We start from the raw sequence: 17814 nt of genomic DNA on the forward strand, positions 1-17814 counted from the left end.
CATCTCCGACGATGTTCAGTGGTATTATGTGGATAATTCTGAAGGCAAAAATGAACTGTTAGAGTACCAAGGTAACATAAATCTAATCATTGAGAGAGCCTATCGCAATCAGGACAAAGAAGTTAGATTCATTGATGATGGAGGAACCGAGTACACCATCAACTTCAACAACATGGAGGAATACCCTACTATTGAAAAGTCTGATGTTGCTACTGTGACCAGGAGAGACAAAATCATAGGTAGTTATGATTGGTTGTGTTTTATTGTTCTCTCTGTTTTGAAATAGTTATTAGGATTGCAATAAACAAAACAAAATCGTTATTTTGGTGGGACGCAAATTTGTCGGATTTGAGCCAACAGGATATACCATTATAATTAGTGGATATAATTTTGGTGAATCCTATTAAATTCATTAAAACTTTTGTGAGTTTCCTAAAGCCTTAGAAGTTAATGTACTCGGGCGAAAATCCTAAGTCACCCTATTCCAATTATATAACATTAAATGTTATCTAATAATAATCCAATAATCTTGGCTTTACACAGTTAAATATTTTCAACAAAAATAATCATTAGAAATAGAACTAAAGTATATCTTATTATCTATCAATTTTATTTTCATGCATATGGTTACAAAGAAACCATTGATCAGACACCTGACTCGATAGTGGATTACATATCCTCTAAAGCAAGACAAACTTACAACCCCTCTCACTGCGATTAATTATACATCTAAACAGGAGAAAGTGAAATAATCTGTTTCATTAATAAACTTCTAATTTATAGTCGTATTCAGGTGTTTTTTTAAGTTATATTTGTTTTGCGTTGATTATAAGAAAATGTGCATTTTAGCGAAACACATGTCCTTTTCCATTGCGCCCATATACTTTAAATGATCGATGTATAAAAAAAGGTAACAAAAATCTTTAAAAAAGTATTTAAATTTTAAATTTGGTGAAATTAATTTCGGCGAAGTTTAAAAAATTGTCAAAATAGACCAGAATTATATCCCCTCCAAAAAACAGCAACATATGAATACGGTAATTCAAGACAGAGTTGCCGTTAAGAAATACTCACACCTCACAGCCTACTCAATATTCAGGGTCATGAACCCTGGGGAGCATTTATTGTTTTCCCCAAGATAGATAAATCTTGAAAACGTTCATTAACTATAGTCCGTTTCTTGATCTTATCAAAATAAATCAATTGAGAAGAAAAGTTTTCAAAGTATTTCAATTATACATAATACATATAACAATGAGTATGAGGCATGAAAATTGCATGAAAGTAGTACATTATCAAATATGGTAGGCTGGAACATGTACGTGGTGAATATTAAAAATTGATACATTTAAAATTATTGACCCTGTATACACCATTCTGAGAAAAAAAAAGTAATAGAGATGCTTTTCAAGAAAATAAAGTGATATATTACCGGGATCAATAGGATAAGTAAAAAGTAAAAATTCCAGTTTTAGACCTAGAATACCTGTGTTAAACGTTAGAAACCGTTTATTGATGCTTAAAATGAATAAAAAGATAGACAAATCAGCTTGAAAAAGATTTTTACTGGTATATTAAACCTACGTAAACTAAAACAGGGCACGAGCCTTTTTTACAAGAACTGTGAGCCCTGTTACTTGCTTATGACTCAACAACTGACTCTCAAATTTCATTAAATCATTAGAAATGCATTCCTAAAGCATTGTAAATAATAAAAGCAAAAATAAAATTTGACCAAAAATGTGACCATGTCCCTTCAATACAGAAAATAATACAGAAACTAGAGCAGAGCTCGTGGCAAAGCCACGAGTAGGTCTTCCGTTGTTGCTGCGAGTTGAAAATGTATGTGATATGGTGTCAATAATTTATAATGACTAAACTTTCAGTTCTGCTTTTGTTATAAAAATGTGTTGTGATTGAAAGCCTGTATATAAAACGTGTTTTGAAAAAGAAAGAAAGAAAATGTTTTAGGAAAACTATCTGTCGAACACAGTTTATGTAATCGTTTCAAACATTCTTTAAAAAATGAGATGTTTAATGGCGAGTTAAATTTTCAGAGGGTAGCAAGCATTGTTACATGTACTCATGAATCATGTGAGGAATTGTGTTTTTGGGAGTTGATTTTAATAAACTCTCCTATGCAGTTACTCTAGCATACCGAAACTGAAACTGTGTTTGCACCTAAGCACAAATCATCGCCGCTGACAAGACTTAGTTCTTGAAAATAATGAAGTATTTTTTTAAAGGAAACTTTTTTTATAAATACCTTGGAAATAGTCAGATTTTAAATGGTAGGAACAATTTGAAGTTTTTTTAGTCCTGTGTATTCCTACGCCAGAGTTCAATATATAGTCTCGTTCAACCATCGGCTGTCTCCTTACATCTCCGGCAAGTAGAGAGTCAGTCTATATTTAGAGGTCGCATCATCAAGCTATCATGTGACCTGGTATCTCTTACTTGTCGGAGATTAACGGAGACAGCCAAGCATCTGGTTGAACGAGACTAGAGTTCATTATTGGTTGGATCCATACAATTTTTGAAATATTTGGAATACCAAAACATAGTTTGATGAAATCAATTCTATTTTAAAATATTACACAACATGATTCATTAGAGGTTTTCTCAAAATTCTAGTCGGAACAGTCAGAGAATTCATATTATAAAAATGTGCATAATTCAAATGCAGATTATAAACTACTTGCCAAGCAAACTAGCATATCGTTGATTTTAAAATAAATAATATTCGATAAAATCAACTCTCGTCAGTACATCAGTACTTTGATTTAAAAACCGAACCCGCCTACAAAACACGTAACCTTTTCTCTAAGATAACTTCTTTATTTAAAAATATTTCTAAATTTTTGAAAACTATGTGCAAGTTTAGAATTGTTGCGTGATGACAAAATTTACAGACCCTGAAACTTACTACTACACCAAAAAACGTGCGACTTACTTGCGAGAAACGTTTCGTGTAAACCGTTAAGCGTTTCGTGTGATTGTGAAGCGTTTCGTGTAAACCGTTTAGCGTTTCGGGCAAAGCGTGTAAATCGTTTCGGGCAAAGCGTGCGAGAACCGCGTGAAACATTTATCAGATTTCATTCGGAACTCACTGACACTTCAATTCACTTTCAATTGATGAAAGGGAATATATCCAAGATATCTTCATTGAACAATTTTCACTCATAAAATTTCACAGGAACGAAAACAATTTTTTTACGGAGATATATAATGGGAAATGTTTACATCTTTTCTCCGTTCGGAAGTACTCGGGATACCTCGCGCAATATTTAAACGTTATCATCCGGGCTTATTAATGGCTGATGCAATGCAAAACCCCCGTAGACTTTCAATATTGGGATGTGTATTGAAACCTGAAGCGATAGAGGGGGCGTTTCAACACATATAATCTGGACATTTTTCATATAAGTGGACGAACGTAGTTTTAGCACAAAGGTATTTACTATTATTGAAATATCAAGCAAAAAGTGGTGGAAGAAAAAACTCGGGACATAGTATATCTTATAAATTTATGAAACTTTGAAGTGTTTTGAAATTCTTTAACCAGGGAACAACGATGTCTATATATAGATCAGTAATAGGATAAGGTAATGTCAAACATCGAAGACTGTACGAATATTTAAGAAACTGTTTTTATTACAAGTGTTACCGTTAATAATTAAATCAAAGTTTGCCGAATCTTCCTGGAATTAAACAAAGGTTGTAAATTTACTTTGTATTAAATCTTTCTTCATGGTTACTCAGTGTGAAACATTCTTTACCTTAGACGTTTTACTTTTCCACTAAGCATCCGCCTTCGTTGTCTTTCCTTTACACTACATCTAAATTCATCATGTTCATAAGTGATTACTCGTTCGCATTTTAAAATATTTAATGTCCGTATTCTCGGACTCCATGCTAGGAAATTTAGTTGAATATAAGCTACGTCATTCTTATCCATGTGCATGTTGTCGACGGCGCGCGGCCAAAGAAATTTTCACAATCGTTCTTTAAAAAGCTTTAAAGTTATACAATATAGGATACACATGTAATTTTTATATGCAGACCTTAATTAATTTGTTTGCAAGTTTATAACTAATGATTATTCCTTTATCAGCACCACTTATAATTTACTCAACTCTCTCTCTCTCTCTCTCTCTCTGTTCTTTCTCTCATTCAAGTCACGAGCGGCAATGTCTTAACTCCGCCCAGCTACGATCTGATTGGACAAAGGTCAGTGAAAACATTAGGTAGAAACTTTTCTGGAGTAAACCCCTATTAAACGCTTCAATGTACTTCGCTGTAACTTAAACGATCATGTTTTGATAAGCATATATATTTTTTTATTTATTCACATCGATAACTCTTACTGAGACCATTCGACTTTGTACAAGCAGCACACATAACCTCGGACATCGGGTGTCTCCTGCACCTGGCTGAACCTGTCAATCAACCTGTGTATTTGTTTTCATTGGATGGTCAAGCGTCTCTTTCTTTGTCAATAGCCAATCGAAAATTAATGACTTCAAGGTAATCGGAATCAGTATTTGATGAAGCATACAATTCAAATGACAAAATTTTTATTAATTATCTGAAAATTATTTAAACCACTGTTAATGGAAAACAAAGAGTCTTAGAAGTAATTAACACACAGGGATTTGCCTACAATGTACACAGTCATGCAATTATTAGTAATTATTATGGGAATCTTTACGCATGGTACTTAATTCGAACAGATTATAATAATCTATACACTGTACGCCGTTACACATGTACGAAGCGCCGGTAATATATACGAATATTGAGTCAAAAATTTAAATCATTTTTATTTCTTGTTCTTTTCAATACAATGTGAAATTACTTTCAGAAAAAAATTCCGAAATACTAATTACAACTTTCTTTTTTGTGTAATCATTTGAATTTTTTCTGGGTTCATGTGTACAGAACATACTTATTTACGCGCGAATGACACGACATAGGAAAAAATAATCGGTTGTTCGTAGAACATTTTTATCTTACGAATGTGACTAATTTAATTTTAAATATTTTTCAACATTATCAATGTAAATAATATCAGGTGTATTTACTGTTTGTGTTTTTACATCGTAATCTCTGAAACCAATAAAAATACTAATGTTAGCAGAAAAATCAAATCCCGCCGAATACTGAAATACCGATTTCAGTTAGCAATCATACGGATTTTATTTTTGGTATTGACTATTGAGTTACGGTAACTTTTTTTCTGGATGATTTTATTATTTATTATTTTATGTAAAAGCACCATTCCAACAGTTACACAATTATATAAAATTTGATGATCTGGGGCTATATATGTTCCGAGCTGTGGCGATTGAATTTACACAGACTGACCGAATAAACAAACGGGTGGGAATAAGAAACAAAATGTTACACATGAGAAGAAGCCACCAACAATGATTTTCGATAGATCTTGATATCGTTTTGACAATTAAAAAAGTCCAGCGCGAGCTCCTGTCAGCGGGGCGGGAGGGGGCAGCAATGAGTTCGCTTCTACAAAGAAACGAACGACCATGTAGAGAAACTACAGAAGTGATTAATATGTGACCGATAGAATCTAATCTAAAGTTGTTTAAAATTCATGTGAATTTTTTTTTTAAAAATCATCGAATGCCTCAATTCAGGACATTTTTTATCGTGCTAGCACCTACTGCAAACATGTTACATGGAACTTTGATTATAATTTGATTTTTAAACTACCTGTTTATCTTTTCATCTTAAACGAATATAATAGTTGAAAAAATAATAAAATATAGTTGTGTCCGTGCAAAATATGAAACATGAACGCGCGATAAGGTACATGTAGAAGAACACGAACCAACCCCGGATTACTTGGCGCCGGTTCTCCTCAGCCATGTGCGAGGGATGATCATCATTTAAAGGTTTACTATTTGTGTGTGTGTGTGGGGGGGGGGTGGGGGTGGGGGGTTGATTCAAAACATTATTTGTGCAGTTTCTAAAATATTTTACATAAACAAACTAACCATTAATTTATGTCTTAAATGTACGATGTTTACGATTTGGAGTAATATCGCTCATTAATATTCATTTACACTCAAATGTTCAATTGAATAAATACAAGATGGACAAACTTTTATAGGATTAAATTAAAACAGTTCCTGTTTTTACGGCTATATTCATGTGCATGTAAGTGTGCGTCGCAGTGTGAGAATCTTGTGTATTAAAACCCGCTTAATAACCGCTAGGTAGTGCAGCCGTGGCTGATCTCATCGGCCGTTGGCGAAGGATATATTACGTAAAGGTATATGTACAACGCACAGACAGGCACAGTTCAGAACCCAGGAAGATTTGAAAAGTTTGCAGTATAATGAACATACTCTATCAAATAAAAGTTATTTATTTTAAACTTAAAACCCACAATTGATCTGTGTCTATTATTGCTTTAGATTGAGAGTGACATTGCTTTTATTAATTAACTGAACGATTTCTTAATTGACACCCAATCGTTTAATCCAAAAAAAAATTATGTGTAATCAAAACGAAACCAATTATCGAGTTCGCGGCTAAATAAACTCATACATGTATATGAGAGACACAGCTCTCGTGTATTAGATAACCGCTGACCGCTACATGGTGACCGATTTTCTCGGCCGCGGGCGAGGGAGAGCTTACGTAAAGGTACACACACACACAGCTCTGATTCAAGGTAGATTTTAAATGCATGGAGTTAATAAATAAAATGTAATGCATATAGTTTTTTAATTCCATATTTTGTGGTTAAATAGAAAAGAAAAAGAATGTTTTGTTTTCCAATTGCCGTTTTTAATGATTGTGCACTATAAGAACTTAACAACAATGACTTAAACTCCTTAAAAAAGCATGTACTCCAACAAAAACAAATTTCTTATAAATTAATGCCTCCTGTATAAACCAGCATACTTTCTGCGGCAACTTTATGCCAGTTGTACGCACAAAGACTTTCGTTAACTTGTCTAATGAAAACAGGTACATGTCAACATGTAAAGCTTTTTACACTCATACTACACAAATCACTTACAAAATAATATTGTTACGACCTTTATGAGATCCCAACAAACAACTTTTCCAGCAACATCCATATCAAAATCCTAACTGTTTTTGAGTTATTAAGCAAAAACTTTTAGGGGCTATTGGCCCTTAATTTAAGGGGCCAGCCCTTTTTTATTGGTGTCAAATGAAAGCCCTTGATATTCTGCACAACTTTTATTCTACATGTCTTAACTAAATATTTTTCGTTAAAAAGATATAAAGGAAAATATGTCTAAATTTTTGCACTTTTTGGAATCCTGTTTTTTGACCCCCTACCTTTTCCTAAATAAGGAAGGTAATCCAAAAACAAAAACCGATGTATACAACTTCAATGTCTTTGTTATTCAAATTCGTTGGATTCCTATTCCCTGCTATTATAGTCTCGGAGCCTTTGTCTGGAAACCAAAGGCCCTAAAAAAAATTAAAAGGGGAATAACTCGTTAACGGAAAGGGAATTCTAACTTCTATGAATTGATGAAGATAGTGTTTTGTAAAGTCCATTAGCCCTGAAAATTTGAGCAAAAACCGTTCAGAAATGAGCACGATATGAAGCCTCAAAGTTCGCGTCTAGGAAACAAAAAAAAAAGAAAAATAAGAATAATCTTAACCCGCACAATAATAGAAAGGTCTTCCGTTGGAAACGGAAGACCTTAATAATGTCAAATTGAAAGTCTCATTTAAATATATAGAGACGTGATGACATTTGTATCTGTGCTCAAGGCGCACAAATTGAATACGGCGCTAATGCGCGGTATTATAATTTGTCTGCACCACTTGGTGTGTCATAGGACTGACGATATCCAAAAATAAGCATTCAATACTTATATTTATGTTTTTATAATGATGTCTATGTATATGGGATATTGTGTATCGCCGGTATAAAGTCATTATTTGCGCTCTTAGTCCTGGATATGAAATAACATGGAACAGCCATATTAACATGTCATTTAATTAGCTTCCGCGACAAAAAATATATTGCCAGAATCTGTCTGGAGTAAAATCTTTTTTTAATAAGGAGAAGATATTTATTAATGATTGTTTTTCAAAATTACATACCAAAATGGTTATGTAAGATTGAAAGTTTCATTTAATCTTACAATAATAGATATACTCGAAACACGTGAAGACGTTTATATCTGTTCTTATGGCGCATGAATTAGCAAAGGGAATTCATTTAAGCATTCAATGTTTATATTTATATTTTCATACGGATGTCTATTTGTATGAAATATTATGTATCGCCGCTATAAAGCAATTTTTACGCTGTTAGTCCACGATAAGAACATACATGGAACAGATTAATTAATCATTTAATTAGCTTCCGCGACAAAAAATATAGTGGCAGAAACTTTCTGGAGAAAAAACTTTTTTATTAAGGAGTAGATATATATTTATGATAGTTTTTCAAAAGTACTTATTAACTTGGTTATGTAAAATTGAAAATGTCATTTAATCTTACAAAAAAAATATTCTGAAAACATGTGAAGACGTTTGTATTTGTGCTCATGTCGCATGAATTAGCAAAGTTCATTGAAAATTGAAGGTCGCAGATTTCCAATGCAAACATAAGGGGAAATATACACGGAATGTAAATATAGAAAAATTGAACGTCGAAGATTTCAATGCATACATAGGGGGAAATATACGCTGAATTTAAATATAAGTATGTGACGCAAAAGATAGTTCTCATCCTTATCCCAAACATCTTGGGAAAATAAAAGGCTGTTGCTTTGTTTTATCCTCTATCCCCTAAAACATATCAACTTGGAAATGACCAAATTTTTAAATAATATATGTATACTGTAATATGAACGCAGCGTTGCTCAAAGAGATGATGTGATTGAACAAGACCAAATTATGGGAGTGTTACTACTAGTATATTTTATTTACAAAATTAAAAAAAAGTAAAATGTATTGTTTCAACATTGTATTGTTTCTTTCCATTTTTATCATGAGATAAACATGTTTATCTCATACGCGTGGTGAATATTACCCGTGTGATAAACCTTTGCTATATCAAACGGGTGATGCTTTATCAAATACTTCCGGTCCGAACTATTTTTGACACAACCCCTCGCTTCAACGCTTCAGTGACCTATTTTCTAAGATTTGCTAGTACTTTCAACATAACTATATCTACTACAAAAATTAATATAAAATTGATTTTGTCAAAGATTTAAATTACAAATATGAAGGAAAACACATAACTGCGTAACACAGGCGTCGGAACCGGGGGGCTATTGTGAGTGTGTGGGGGGTTAGCTCCCCCCCCCCCACACACCTTTTCTGCAAAGTTATTCATAACCGTAACCACAAGACCCTTTTTTCTTGTTTGTCAAGATTTTTGATAAGTTTAGCCCACTTCCAACTTTCAATTTGCTTTGTGAAGTTTATAAAACTGCAAATTACGTTAACTAGGCTATCAAGGAGTTCATCCTGACGACGCGATGAAAACAGAGCGCTCTGGTTGTGTTTATATACAAGAATTTACCGAAATAATGTTTCATAAGACTTTTATTCCACCACCAGTAAGCATCCTTATTCACTATTTTCAATTTCGAATCATAAGGCTAGCCTAGTGTTTGTTTTATTAAACATCAACAACTGTTCCTCGTTCGAGTCAATTCAAACTAACGAGCATTCGCAACTTTGTGTATGTCAACAAACTTGATTATTCAAGTCTTCTAATCGGAATTTCCATTTAATCAAGTGAATAAGCTCTAAGAAAAATTATCTAGAGCTATAAAATTATTTTAAGGTTTATTTCAGTGAAACTTTACATTAAAACAGTTAGATTTATCTCAGGAATGACGTACTATATTGTATTGCGCAAGGTCACAATAGCCGCATAACACAACGTTGCATCCTCGTTAACTTTTTAATCTTTGGAAAAAAAAAACAATTCGGGGGGTCACATTAGGGACTGTCTCAAAAGCTTCATAATATAAATCAAATTGTTTGAGATAAATATAACATCTATAATTGTGTGATTTTATATTTGCTTTATCCAACTCGTTGAAATGGTTATATTCGCTCGGCAAGCCTCGCGAATATATACACCATTTCAACTCGTTGGATAAAGCAAATATAAAATCACACAATAAAGATATCCTCTATATATCAAGCTGATGTAAAAAAAAAAAAAAAAAAAAAAAAAAAAAAAAACTTTGTCCATATATATGTGAGTGTGTTGTTAATGTACTGCAAAACTTGATCTTTATAATGTTCAGAACAAACAGTCTGCTGTCGTTCTTTTGACGCTTGCTTCAAAATTATTTCTTGTATATATGTAATGTTATGATACACGAATCTACTTTTTTCCAACTAATTTTATTAACGTTTTATAAAGAATATGAATTTTATAAAATTATAAACAAATATTCGTTTGTCAAGCCTATGAATTCAAGTAACGGTAATATCCAGTCATAAATATGATTTTTAAACTATTGGTATGTTGCTTTTCAAAGCAGTATGCAATCACTGGCAAAACTATTTGTTTATATCCTGTGTAGACACTACATTTGAGCATCCGTTAGAATGGACGACTATGAAGGACTCTGACAACCTTGTTGTGGTGCCTGTTAAATCAAGTGATCCTGAATATTCCAATATAATTTACAGATTCCATGAACAAGTAGGTAAAAGACAATAGTTTGGATAAGGGTACCCAAGTGACTGTTAAAATATTTCTACTTCATATTAAAGCTAAATGGATTGAAGGTTAAACATATCAAAGTTATTTTCTTGTCCGATAAATTAAATCCACCTTCTTTCATACTTTCTCTCTAGATATTTGGATATTTTATGGTACCTTTTATATGATTTTAAATGGAAAATGAAGACAATGTGTTATTTTCACTTTACATAAGAAATATGGTGAAAAGATAATTATATCAAATTTGTGATAAAATCTAATGTATGTAGCACTGATTACATGTACAAACTCTATTAGATCTTATTATACATGTAATTAATTTATTCATAGTTTTACTGCTAAATCAGGCTAATATATGATATGAAAGTTTTGTCAAAACACAATCAGGCATGTATTTACAGCTTAGGTTCTAAATCATATATTCCTATATAGGATTAGCATAGTTGTATATGTACTTGAACATTTTAGAGCATTATTAATACGTTATATGACTTAGTCGGAGAGAACTCATAACGCTGAACTTGGTTTACAGAATAAACTTCAGGCAAAGCTCATATCCGACAATGCCCAGTGGTATTATGTGGATAATTCTGAGGGCAAAAATGATTTGATTGGGTACCCAGGCAACATAAACCTGATTATTGAGAAAGCTTATTGCAACCAGGACAAAGAAGTTCGATTCAAGGATGATGGAGGAATAGAGTTCATCATCAACTTCAACAATATGACGGAATACCCTACTGTTGATGAGACTGACTTTACTACTGTGACCAGAAAAGTCAAAATCAATGGTTTCTATGATTATTATTATCATCATGTTCTTGTTATAGAATATCATGATGATAGAAAATATAAAAAATCCCAAGAAAGAGCTCGAGTTTATTATTATTGAATATTACCGAAAACCAGAAATTAAAACCAGAATATGATTGGTTGGCTTGTCCATAGGCATTTATAAACTAACGGTTTTCAGCTTTTTAAGGTTATATGCAATCATTGGAATTTCTTTCATGTGCAGAATCTACTTTTGAGCATCCAGCGGAATTGCCAGTGAAATCAAATGACCCAGAATATTCCAGTGTACTTGATGGAGTACATGGACAAGTAGGCAAAAGGGAAATTGTTCAGGTAAGGGTTGCCTAGTGACTGTCTTATTATTTCTTTTTTTTATAAATAGGATGAGATTATTTTCAATCGTTACCAAGGATTAACCTTGGTACCTGGCCACTAATATAACTATTTCCTAACTTGTCTTTTGTAATGTTTATAAATCATTCAATTACTATTAGTTTGATGAGGTATTAGTTCTTCTGCATAGTCAAAAACTTTTGTTGATGCCTGCATTTCTTATCTATCTATCTATCTATCTATCTATCTATCTATCTATCTATCTCCTGAAGAAATGCGCTCAACAATTTTTTTTATTTTTAAATTGTAAACAAACACAAAGAAAATTTATTAATTAATTAAGTAAATGAGAAATCTGAATAAAGCATTGTACAGTGTCACTTCCTAGCAAATTACTTATAACAAGATATGAATTTTCTTCGCGCATTGAAGAAGTTTTCGACAATGCGATGTTTAACCATTTCAATGAAGACAAGAAACTTCGTATAATAAACAGATGTCTGCTGAACTACAAATAACTATACTCATTTTATCATCCTTTAAGTTGAGGGTAAAAAAGAGATGGTGACCTTGACCTAACCTTGATGTGAAAACAAGATAGTCAAATTTGATTAAACTAATACCTATCATTTGATAAATTGATTTGTTTGATTGTGTGAAATTTTCATGAATTTTTCAATAAAAAAAGTATGTCTGATGACGAGAAGATTTCTTTCTTAAGGGGATATGCGGCCATTTTGTACATTTTAGGATAAAAATGTGAACATTTCTTGAGCTGGCTTGTTTTTGCCTGAAGCTGGCCAAAACTGTTGCCAAAAGATAAAAAAGCAATAAAATATAAGGTTCTACATATTGTTGTGTGTGCAAATTACGCATACAAGACTAGAACAATACATTTTAATCACTTGTCTGACTATCAAATTTTCATAAATTCATTGTAGTTTATATGTGTCCTCAGTGTTACTGACATAATGAAACATAAGGATCAGTACTTGATGTAGTTAAAAAGGGCCTCAAAGAGAAATTTCTTGCACAATTTGACTAATACAATTTAATGATATTGATTTCTAGATGAAAAACAGGTCCTTCAGAATATGTTTCATAAATATCACATGTTGAAAGTTTGCATATATGAAAATATAAAATGAAATTTTAATATCAATCAATTTTTAAAGAATACATGATTTTGATTGTTTTTCATTAAAAAATATATATATAGATCCCGACAAAATTAACCTGTTTATAGATGATATATAAATTTACCTCGAGAACGTTGTTTAATACTGAAATAATGAAGTAAATCCATTCTGTGATAAATTAATAAATATATTTACATGTACATATATATTTTTAAAAAATCAAAAGAAATTTATACATACTCTGGCTGCTTAGTCGTGCAAATATAATGTATTATTTTGTGTACTGTATTAGACATGTACAGGTCAACCACTAAGTCATATACTATTATATTTTATTGTTTATTTGCCAACATTCATATGAATTATAAGGTATATAACGTATGTATATACATGTAGGTATTATTATACAGAAATATAATATATCACAAAGAAATACGATTTTGAACAGACTTTTCCCAACTAAGAATATGTAAGGAGCTTTTATATACTTTGTGAAGTTCTTTACACGGTTATAGAATGACTAGTTGGAGATAATACAGAACGAGCTATATAAAATTTGTGTTTTATATAATTGTTTTTGTTTACATTGCACAAGAAGACATATATATACTATAGCCGTGTCATCTAGTAGTAATAAGTCATGGTTCGACGACAGATGTAAAAAAAACTTCACAAAGTATATAAAAGCTCCTTACGTATTCTTAATTGGGAAAAGTTCAAAATTGTTGTCGCCACAGCTCCTATGATACCGCATCGCGGGGTATAGCTCTCTCCGTTGACTCTCAATATAGGCGGGATATTGTTCTCGGATATCGTAACAAGTATTGCGCAATCTGTGCGATTGGTTCCTGGGAGAGACTAAGTCCTTTTGGTAGAGAAATCGGAAAATGATCGGTCTATAGGATATATATTTATATATATTAGCATATATTTATATGTACCTCAACATTCAATAGCATAATTAATTTTTTATGACTAGTTGGAGAGAATACAGAACAAGATGTTGTACCAGCAATATGTGGGCAAAAAGAAGTTGCTAGAATCCCAAAATCCTAAAGGAACACAGAATGAGAGAGAACTCTGGCATGGAACTGCACCTGATGTTTACTGCATTTTTCTGTAGAGCATTCAGTTTTTAAGAAATGTGTCAGTTGTTTTATAAAGTGAATTAAAAGCATGGCTAGTAATACTCCCATAGCCATTTTATGAGCCTGGTTCTTAGGTTCAAGATTGGTAATGGTTTTATTCATAATATGATATTTTTAAATTCACAGCCACGGAAAATGGAGAAGGGGTAGATTTTGCTGTGGATGCTGGATGGTTTGTTAGCGACACCTACCCCAAACCAGATAGCCAAGGACACAAGAGAATGTACCTCTGTAAAGTCCTCACCGGAGAATACACGGTTAGACAAAGTGGAATGAGGGTACCATCTGCAAAACCAGGACAACAGTCTCACATTCTGTACGATTCTGTTGTAAACGATATCAGTAACCCACTGTATTCACCATATTTAATGACACACAGTGCTATCCAGCCTTTCTTATCACATTCAAATAGAAACGTGGACATTTAAATCAAAGTTGTATAAAGAGTGTATGAACATGAATATACTTTTTTAAAATACGGACACCGAAATATAGTAGATCTTGTTGGGTTTTTTATCCTGTGTTAATTCTCTAGTGCAACCACAACTAAAGGCGTACAGTGAACACCAAAGAATCATAAGGTGATATTCAGAAATTAGTTTGATATTTTGGTGAAAAAAACAACCTATGGTAGTGAAATGTTACAATAATTACTGCAGTTAATAATATAGTATACTTTAAAATAAAAAAAATCACGGGAGAACACATACTGTAGATTCCTTATTTTACGCGAGTACTTGATTTCGCGATTCAACAGGTTTGCATCAAGTCGCGGTAATAAAACATCGCAAAGAGCGAATTTTTTATCATAATAATAATAATTTACATCTGCCCGATAAATAAAAGCGAGGTTTTAAAATCCGTGCTTTTGCGTGATTTTACGCGGATATTCATTTCTCGCGTTTAATTAAGAATTTACAGTAGCCCTTTATTTGACAGATGTCAAGTTTTTTTCAGTTGTTTAAATAGAGTAAAACCATTAATCAACAAATAAAATATGTTAATGAGATTGGTGTTTTGTACATGTATGCATATGTTTATGGTTATGATTTTTAGTCCACATAAATAAATCATGATAAACTATAAAATTTTACGACGAATTATGTAATTAGTTTGAGAGTCTGACGAGTCTTTCGTTGAGATGACAGTAGACAGCGCTTTTACTGCTTGGAGTAATTTGTGTGTAATAAATATACTTTTATGTTTCATTTTACGGTTCATGTTCGCCGATCTTAAATACTTTGATAATTCCAATGCCAAAAACCTATGATAAAATATTAGTAAAGAAAATTATTTCCTTCTTAATTTACAAGCAAAGTACATAGCAGTTTGTTAAATGTTTTTTAATATATTGCTTCTCAATTCGGGACACTTGATAAAAGCATTTCGAAACCTTCGGTAGATTCATTTTGTTCAGTTACGTTTCCTTGCAATGGAATTTAATTCGCTCCGATTCCAAGGTTTCCATGAGCTCGGAAACTCAAGGAATCTTTTATTTGTTTACTCAAATTAAATTTCGTTTCTCCAGTTGAAATTGAGGATTCATGTGGTTTTCCTCTTCGGTCCTTGAAATCGAACGCAATTGTTTATATGTTGTTCTCTTAAAAATGGAATCTTTAAAGATTTCTTCACGTTTCCGCATATTTGGAAGCCACAAGAAATAGGAACACAGCTACATGTATTATCGTATTGCTTCAAAGCAGGGACAAATGCTTATTTTGAGTAAACTAAGTTGATGTGAAACAATAACATATTACTCGTTTTCGTGTTTTTTTCTGACCTTTATTTAAAAGTATTCACATTAATTGTACCACTTTGTCTTATGTTAATAAAATGCTTTAGTAACCAAATCAAGTTTATAGCTTAGCACTTAGACAGAGCATCGATGTACCCTTAAGTTAGCTTGATATCATAAGTCCACAATATTATTGAAATTCTTCAAATCCCACGGCTTCAAAGGACTATGTGCGGTTAACTGCGGTAATATGCATTTTTCGCCCCCCAAAATTAAAGTTTTTAAAAGAGGTTTAAAAGTAAGGTTGAAGATAGTTGAAAACATATTTTTAAAAATGTGGAAAAGGTTATCACCATTTGATAAAAATATGGATGTCTCTTATGGTTTTTCGTCTGGGAAACATCGAGCGCAGGCTTGCTAAGTAAATTGTTTTAGTATGAAGTGTATAATTAAATGAAGAAAAATATGTTAAAATCGTACTTGAGCAGAACTGCGCTCTACTCTTCTGAATGCAAAATATATGGAAAAAATGACAATATTTTCATTTGATTGCAAAAGTATGGTGGCATAGTCAGATAATCAAGTCGACTTGTCAGATCTAGATGTCGACTTGTCAGATAATTATGTTGACTTGTCAGATCTTTATGTCGAATTGTCACTTATTCACATGTTGAAAAAATTCAACACTTAAACGTTTCCACGCCCAATTTGTGCCATCAAGCTGACATTATTTTTTCTGACAATTCGACATAAGGATCTGACAAGTCGACATTATTATATGACAAGTCAACATCATTTTTTGACAAGTCATCATAATTATCTGACAAGTCAACATCATTATTTGACAAGACGACATAATATCTGACAAGTCAACATCATTATCTGACAAATCGACTTATAAAATGAATGATAATTTTCTTCATTTTATTTTTTCTGTCAAATAATTATGTTAACTCGTCAGATCATTATGTCGACTTGTCAGATAATTATGTCGACTTGTCAGATGATTATGTCGACTTGTTGGATATTATAATGACAAGTTAATGACAGTTAGTGGCACAAACACGATTTGACAACAAAATATTGAGTTTCTAGTCCATATGATAATTTTCTGACAAGTTGACATAAATATCTGACAAGTCGACATAATCATTTGACAAGTCAGCATAATTATCTGACAAGTGGTGACAGATCCATGCCACTATACAAAAGTGTGGAAATTGGGTAATTTATGTGACGTCATATGTAAACAGCGAATGAGCAATGATGACTAAAATCAAGATTAAATTGATTGACATCCTCTGTACAATAATTTATGAAGATCTGATTTTTATACGATACTATTTAAAAAATGGATAAAATTTGGGCCGGATATTTTTCCATACGAAATATAGTCCATTTATCTTGCATTAAACCACATGCCATTATCTAGGTCACGAAAAGATAACCATGCTTGAACGTCTTCACCTTCCTAAAGTATAGGGACCACTGAACTAAATCTACAAAATAAATGTCAGTAATTCATTTTCAAAACACATCCTTTTTTAGTTTTCCCGAAAAACTAAATAAGAAGACGTTATTATAATGTGTTAAACGGGCAAGATCACGTTTTTTGTTTAATTTACTTTTCCATTTCAATGTTGACGATCTCTATTTAAAGTATATCTAATGATTAGAAAAAATGCGTAAACATTAAGTTTTAAGTTTTTCTTGATCGAGACCTGGTAGTTTCAGTTTGGATTCATTTGGGTTGCATCAAGAGATGAAGTAAAATTTACCATGCATTAATCGTGAATTGAAGAAATTTTTTCTAGTTCGAATACATATATGCATTTGGGAATGTTTTGATATTTATCAGGACATCTTTTGTCAATTTCCCGTACGAAATGTTTCTCATTTGTATACATATTTAAGAGTTGTTGATCATAGTTTCGTAGTTTGTGAAAA

General features: G+C 32.2%; 1 pseudogene; it reads left to right on the plus strand.

The window, feature by feature from the left end:
* LOC128179738 (protein mono-ADP-ribosyltransferase PARP15-like) lies at positions 1 to 14738 on the plus strand (annotated as a pseudogene).
* Positions 14739 to 17814: the final 3076 nt, after the last annotated feature.

Source organism: Crassostrea angulata, chromosome 4, assembly GCF_025612915.1.
Source record: "Crassostrea angulata isolate pt1a10 chromosome 4, ASM2561291v2, whole genome shotgun sequence".
Lineage (NCBI taxonomy): Eukaryota > Metazoa > Mollusca > Bivalvia > Ostreida > Ostreidae > Magallana > Magallana angulata.